The 7,881-nt window shown below is 39.0% G+C and overlaps 1 long non-coding RNA gene across 2 annotated transcripts; it reads right to left on the minus strand.

Annotated features, from left to right (window-relative positions):
* Nucleotides 1-6,222: 6,222 nt before the first annotated feature.
* On the minus strand, nt 6,223-7,459 carry LOC148847848 (uncharacterized). Of its 2 annotated transcripts, XR_016101466.1 has the most exons (3): nt 6,972-7,173; nt 6,554-6,748; nt 6,223-6,458 (listed from the first exon to the last, which is right to left on the minus strand). It is a non-coding gene; the product is annotated as an uncharacterized LOC148847848 (long non-coding RNA). The 2 variants fall into 2 exon arrangements; XR_016101465.1 differs by having other exon boundaries at nt 6,554-7,459.
* Between the last annotated feature and the right edge of the window lie 422 nt (nt 7,460-7,881).

The following is a 7,881-nucleotide window of genomic DNA, read 5'->3' on the forward strand; positions in this document are numbered from 1 at the left end:
AGTAGACTACGAGTCACTCCCATATCCTACGGGCCACACTAGGAATTGGATCAGCACTTACTAGCTCGTCGACTTACGGGCCAAAAGAAATCTACTCCCTTCGTTGAGTTACTCTCAGCTCGGGTGTGGGGGGCTATTGATGAGGGCAGATTTGGCCCTTTAGAGGATTTGTGACACGTGGCACCTCATGACAACTAGGCAAACACCCAGCCAACAACTTACGAAGTTGGTGACCCACCCGGGCACCGGTCTAGCCGGCCTGGCGCGACCTGTGCGCGACCTGCGCAACCTAGCCGACCTGGATCAGCCTAGCACATGATCCGTCCAAGCCACCCATAAGACGCCCACCGATAAACTCGGCAGCATACATAACCCACGAGCTCGGTAGCTCACCAGGGAGCTCGCCAAAGAGCCAGGCAGCTCGGCAAAGCTCGCCACAAGCAGTTCGGCAGAGCTCGCCACAAGCAGCTCGCCATAGGGAGTTCGCCCCCAAGCAATTTGCCACCAGACATATCGCCACTTGTAGAGAAGTTCGGTACATGAGTAGTTTGGTGTATCGCAGGAAGATCTCCTACCTGACGACCTGGCCTAGACACTGACCCGCCGACCTAACGACTTGGCCTAGACACTGACCCGCCGACTGACACAGGCGCCGACCTAACAACCTGGCCCAGACACCAACCCGCCGACTGACGCATGCGCCACCCTGACAACCCGACCCAGGCGCTGACCTGGCCGCCTGACACAAGCGCCAGCCTAACGACCTCGAGGAGTTCACCATCGTACCCCGGTTTTGACGGGATGTGACGAGTCTTACCGTTTGGAGGCTTTTCACCCACCTAACCCACGAGGACTCCGGTATATAAAGACCTCACCCCCCAAAGGGGAGGGGGATGAAAAAAGGGAAGTAATCCCCACTCTCTAGCTCTCTTGTTTCTCCAATATTATCTTCAAAGCTCTCTACAATCAGAGTGCTAACTTAAGTGTCGGAGAGCCCCCGCCGAGAAAATACCCTCGGGACCTCTAATTCAGTTCTCGCAGGTCCCTCAGCTCCCACCGCCTACAAAGAGGAGGAAAAGATGGAGTTCTCACAAGTCCCTCAGCTCCCGCCACCTACAAAAAGGAGGAAAATATGGAGTTCTCGTAGGTCCCTCAGCTCCCACTGCCTACAAAGGAAAGAAGACCACCTCATGCTGAGGGCAGCCGGATTGCGCTGCACCAAGGAGCTCCACCATTCTCTAAGTCATCGGCTGCCTAGTAGGGAGTTCGCCACCAGGTAGCTCTCCGCCAGGCAGTTCGCCATCGAGCAGCTCGCCACCAGGCAATTCGCCACCAGGCAGTTCGCCCCTAGGCAGTTCTCCACAAGCAGTTCGCCACCAGGCAGTTCACCACCAAGTAGCTCATCACTAAGGCACGTCACCACCGGGTCAAATAACGAGGTACTTAGCCAAAAGATTTTACATCACAAAACATTCGTACGTGGCCGAAAATGGTTACATCAGCATTCAAGCAGGAATGGGAATGGGATTCCGATTCCGCCCAACCAAACAGTTGAAATCGGAATAGCCCATTCCAATTCTGATTCCAGACCCCTATTCCTACAAATCAAGCAAACCCTTAGTAATTAAAAGAAATAAAAATGCCTTAAATGTATGGTTAAATGAGGGTGAATGGAAGTTAATACTTAAATGAAATTTTATGAGAGGGAATTGAATGCAATGAATAATAGTATTTACATTACTTTTTCTGTCCTCATAATAAATAGGGACCTATTTCAAAAATGGGTATTTAAGTCTAAAAAATTCCAGAAATCTTAAACCCTATTCGTACTTTTTATAGTAGTATAGATTTCTGCTCGAGAAAATTATTTGGAATTTTATCTTGAGTTAAAAAATTAAAGGTTAAAAGTAAAAATATAATGTCTCACTGCAGGCACATATCTTAAGACTGTCTCACTCATTTTATTCGAAACTAGTCCCCTTCCGGAAAGAGGTAAAGTATATATAATAAAAATAGAAAAAAAAAAAGGAAAGAAGCGATAAATACAATAGAGAAATCATGCGGACTCATCAAACCACAGATTGGTGGTGGATCCAGGACCCAACAATCAACGCAGAGAGAGTACCACTTCAAAAGGGGGGACGCATGCAAGTTTCTTATATTGGCCGGTTGACATGGACTTCTTTCAGGACGCGGCTTCTGATATTCCAATTGTAGAATTAAGCTGTGTTTGGTGAAAACCTAGAAATTTAGCCGCCAATCTTTATTGGCATTCCAAATGTGAAAAACGCTGCTGTATAGGGATGTTCATGAAAAATCGAAAAAACTGAACTGAATTGAGAAAATCGATTCGTAAAATGCAGTTAATAGAATTGATAGGTTCGGTTTCAATTTTTGGTTAATTTACAAAAAGAAAAACTGACGGTTAACTGAACTGATCGGTATATATATTTTTATGTATATTTTATATATATTTTTAATATATGTCACATATTTTCTATGTATTATATATAAATATATATTCATTATATATAAAATATATAATTATAATGATTTATTTATAAATATATTATATATATTATATATTTTTCAAATATTTATAATATATTATATATCATTTATTATTTATAATATAATATTATACCTATATTTATATAATATATATTATAAATATAAAAACCAAAAAACCAAAGAACCAAACCGGTCAAAAACCGAAACCAGCAGGCCGATTAACCGGTACCACCAGTTCGATTTATAAAAAGGTGCCATGGTTTGGTTAACCAAACCGTGGACACCCCTACTGTTGTATATAATATATGAAGTTATTCCAAGGTAGCTTATTAATCATCTGAAACATGCATGGGTGCTCAACCTGATCAACCTTAAGGCAAAAACCATCCCAAATGGAGCCTTACATGCATGTGACATATTTCATTTCGTTTTGAAAGCTTTTTGCTTAAGATAGTTAGGGGCCATTTGGCAAGTTTTTTTTGGGCAGATCTAGTGATAGTCATGACAGTCAAAAGATGTATTGAGTTTTTGTATGAAGATCTTAACGGTCCGAAGTTAATTTGGCTTTCTGTGCATTTTTGTGCATACAAATAAAGCCAAAAAGACAAGAAAACTCCATTTGAGTTTCCCGAAATCACCCTACAATAAATTTCTCGCATTTTTTCTATGTACCAACTTTTGGCAGCTAGATCTATTATAAACTAAACGATAAAAGACCACGGCGTGATGTACCCAATTTACAAACAGTGAAAAAGACACACCAAAAGGGGCCTTAATATTTACGGGAATACAAAACCAGAACAACCTTGATGTAATGGGCATTGTTGCTTGTTGGCTCCTTGGTTTATTTGATGAGAGAGGACACAGTTGACGCGGAGCATGATGAGATGTAGCCTGTAGGATAGAAATAGTACTGGAGACACAGCTTTGATATGCATGCTTGGCAGCTTTAATTTCTTCTTGCTTCTCGTAAGCAATTCAACGTCTCGGCTTTTTAGGTTTTGTCCGTTTAGCTCGCTTGCTCCTATCTTATTAAGGATTGGAAGGGCTAGTTCCGGGCCTCCCGGAAAAGCAATTCAACTTTGCTGATGCTTTCCCGGTTCCGCGGGTCAATGGTGCCTGATTAATTTACAGTTCAACCGTGAAAGAGGAGGTTCGGAGAGTAAAAGAAGAGTTAGGGCTTAGGAGGAGGGGAGCTTTTGCTCTGGACTAGTTAGGCAGAGCCTTTTCCATGCACCTTGGATTCCATTTGGCCACAAAACAGCCAATATGTGCCCCACCTAATTAAGCTCACTTGACCATCGATGAATTTTTTTACTTGTGATGATGAGATCTGCTTATAGTTAGACATGTAGTGATAGACCATCTTGTGAAATTTGATTAAGAGTTAACTTCCTGCAATTAAGAGTTAACTTCCTGCACCTAAACTTCAAATTTGATTAGGCATATGGAGGAATAGACCATCTTGTGAAAATCTAAAGGAAAAGTAAGACAGCTTTCGATTTTGATAAAACTCAAGTTTAATTATATTCTCTACATTGATCTAGGGTTTGCACTTAGTTTAATCAATTCCTTTTGTATTAATTAGTCAGAAATAAGCTATTCATCAAGGAATTTGTTGTCATTAATTCTATATATATATATATATATATATATATATATATATATATATATATATATATATATATATATATATATATATATATATATATATATATATATATATATGTGCTTGTTTACTAAGTATGAATTAATTTTTTTAGAAACTTTTTTTTGTAGGATTTCTAGAGACAACTTGTGATAGAAAGAAAATGAATATAAAGGGGTCATTTAATTCCTTACTTATTTTTACTGATTGATGAGGAAACTCTTGATTCAACTGCATCAATCAATTAAGAGCTGCCCCTTCACTGTGCCTTGATAAATCAAGAGGTGGACTCAAACTTTTTTTTTTCTTTATTGCTCTCCTTTCACTGTGCCTTGATTAGGGTTTATATCTTCATAATTAAATGGACATTTGAAACTTCTTTGATAAGACAGTAAGGTTATCTTTAACTATATACTCCAAATTGCATTTTCTTTAAAGTATATATTCTTTAATTTGGGTTTTTCCTTTCATTAAGACCTTAATCTGACCCACTTGGCATATACGTCTGACTGAAAAGAACCGTGTCATTTCACATGAGAACTCTTGTTACAGAAGATCGATGATGACTTGCATGATTTAATTTGAAAATGTAGTTTTTATATGAGACTTCCAGTACAATAGATAGTTGATTAATTATGATATATTTATTGCTTTATTTAATTAATTAATGTCCCATGACAAAAGAAAAGAGACCATTAATTGTTAAGAAAATTCTATGGTAAATTAGTTGCATTGTATGGCACACTTGAGCAAATTATTGAGCACACTTGAGAGTAGCTTAACCTACATACATGAATAGCACTATTATGAAGTTATGAAGGTGCTACTGCTAAGCTCAGTTGGTAAGGCTTTTAGGTGATTCTAGTGAAAATTTGGATCGATTCTCGATCGCCTTCATCTGGGTCGGGGGGTTATAAGTATAGGGACGAGTTATTCGAATATCCCTGTTGTGTAGCACCATGAAGTAAAATGAAAAAAAATAGCACACTTATTATGTTTTGGGAAAATTCCCGATTAGTACCCTATATTTTGGGTCTAGTGTCACTTTGATCTCCAAACTTTAAGATGTGACAATTCAGTATCCAAACTTTTAAAACGTGATAATCCAATACTTGCCGTTAACTAGTTGTTAATCAATCGTTAAGTGACATTTTAAAAAGACACAAATGCCATTTGAGTACCATCTAATTTTTTTTTATCAATTATCCAAACATTAACAAAAACATTAATAGTCCCAAATCCTTGCTTCTTCTATTCAATAAAGTTGGAGTCATCAGAATGCCCAATCAAGTGTAACCCCAACTTTCTTGAATAGAAGAAGCAAGGATTTGGGGCTATTAATTTTTTGTCAATATTTGGATAGTTGATAAAGAAAATTAGATGACACTTGAAGGGCATTTGTGTCATTTTAAAATGTCACTTAACGATAGGTTAACTGTTGCTGAATGTCAGGTACTGGATTGTTACATTTAAAAGTTCAGATATTGAATTGTCGTATTTTAAAATCTGGGGACCAAAGTGATACTAAATAAGGTACTAACCGAAAATTCTCCCTGTTTTATTCGACCAAATTAGTTAGACATTCCAAATTATTGAAACCTTATTCAGATCTTTTATTCCTTGCTATATTTAGGCACCACAGTAGAGTTAAAATTTCCAAGAAGTCAAAAGGGCCATTATCCAATTTTTGTTCCGGACATTTAGGGTCTTGTTAGGGTGAAGAGTGGGTTGGATCTGGACCTTACAATTAAACTATGGCATTTTTTGTCCCATAAGTAGCTGCTCTTAGGCTAGAGCTTTGCGAAAGGGGGTAAAGGCCCCTTTTGTGAAGAAGCTTTGGTTTGATTTCAACAAAACCCATTGTATTAATTTACTGATCACTCACTTGAAAATTGAGGAACAAAAGAAGATCCAAAAAAAAGGGGAAATAAAATAGTTGCTTCAGAATGTGATAAATACAGTAGAAAGATGATTAAGATTTCATGCAGAGTTCAGAGTGAACTATTCTTTTGCCTTCTATTTTTCATTAAAAACAATAACGATAATGACGACAACAATAATAATAATAATTATGGTTTCATATTTAGATTGTAAATGTTTAAATCGGAGAATGCAACAACTGAAAGTGTGGAAATGACTTAAAAAGTAGTCAACGGATGTCAGGTTACCGGGGCCCCGGGCCGCAACAACAGAACAAATAATATAAAAGGGGTCTCTGTTCTGCTTTTTTATTCGCTTTTTGTTCATCTTTTTCTCACTGAAAGAATTGGCAACGAAAGTGAAGATGAAACTTCAAACCCTGTAAAAAAGCAAACGTCAGAACTCCCCTCCATTATGTTACAGACATGCACTTACAGTGTCCAAACAAAGCATTTGATCCGAGGACCAATATACCACAATTGCCGACTCTCACTAGATCCCCACATGGGTCCTATCCCAGGAAAATGTCAAACTGGGGCCACCAATCTGCCGTAATTTATATCTCATGGAAAGCCGTGAGTTTCAAGAAATGGAGGAAGATGTTCATGGAGAGAGAGAGAAGAAGAAAGAGCCGAGAACCGCACTCAACGCCTTTCATGGTGACGCCATCTGACAACAAACAATGAAAATTACTCAGTACGATATATTAAGATTCCACGATACACAACCCAAGTCGTTCAATCAATCAACAGAAAAAGCTGCTCTCTCCCCACTATAAAAACCCCACCAACCCCTCCTCCCCGACTTCCAACTTCCTATCCTCCGTCCAACCTAACAAGCCTACAAGAAAATGGAAGAAGAATTCCAGGAGTCCGAAGTGTTCTGGTCCGACCACCACCACCACCGCCGAGGAGACGATGCTCAGAGCTCCATCGACCACGATTACGAAGACAGTTCTGATCATTCCAGGCAACCATGGAGGAAGAAGGTGATGAAAACGAGCAGCTCCGTTCCGGTCACTATACCGGAGACTACGGCCACCGGTCGTTCTTGGTTACATTTTCAAGATTCCGATGAAGACGGCAATGGCGAGATGGTGCCGCCCCACTTGTTGGTAGCTCGGAGACTTGAAGGGAAGATGGCCTTCTCTGTTTGCACCGGCAAAGGCAGGACCCTCAAGGGTCGTGATTTGAAACAAGTTCGAAACTCCATACTTCGATTGACAGGGTTCATCGAATCATGACGCCGGCCAGATGGAAAAAAATCCCAATTTAAAAAGGAAAATTCCCATTTTTTCAATCTATCTCTTTCTCTCGCTTACCACCATCTCTGGTTCAAAATATACTAATACGTACATTGAAATTAATTGTCTGAGATTTTGAAGGGGCACCCTTGATTGGGCATTGCATTCCGTCCGGTTCGGAAGTTTTAATTGTAATATATATATATATATATACATATATATATGGATTATAAACCCAGCTTGAATTTGGAGACCTGGGTAACGCAATGCTGAACTTCTCATAATTAACTCAAACCCGAAAGTAGTGCCTGGATTATATATGCAATTTAAGACCTGCCTTGGTTTTGCTTGATTGGGAGTAAGTGTTGGATTTTAATCTCATAAAAGAGATTAAATTTAATGGGTTTATTTGGTCAATTACATGAGAAATTGCACATGTACACTTGGTTGGAAAATCAATTTTTCTCTTACAAAAAAAAAAAATCCAATTTTGAACTTGTCCCACATTGGATAATTACATTGTTTGTTTTTAGTATTTCAATAGGAGCTTATTTATACT

This window comes from Nelumbo lutea, chromosome 6 (assembly GCF_056320005.1).
Source record: "Nelumbo lutea isolate HS-2025 chromosome 6, American lotus-T2T, whole genome shotgun sequence".
In the NCBI taxonomy this organism is placed as follows: Eukaryota; Viridiplantae; Streptophyta; class Magnoliopsida; order Proteales; family Nelumbonaceae; genus Nelumbo; species Nelumbo lutea.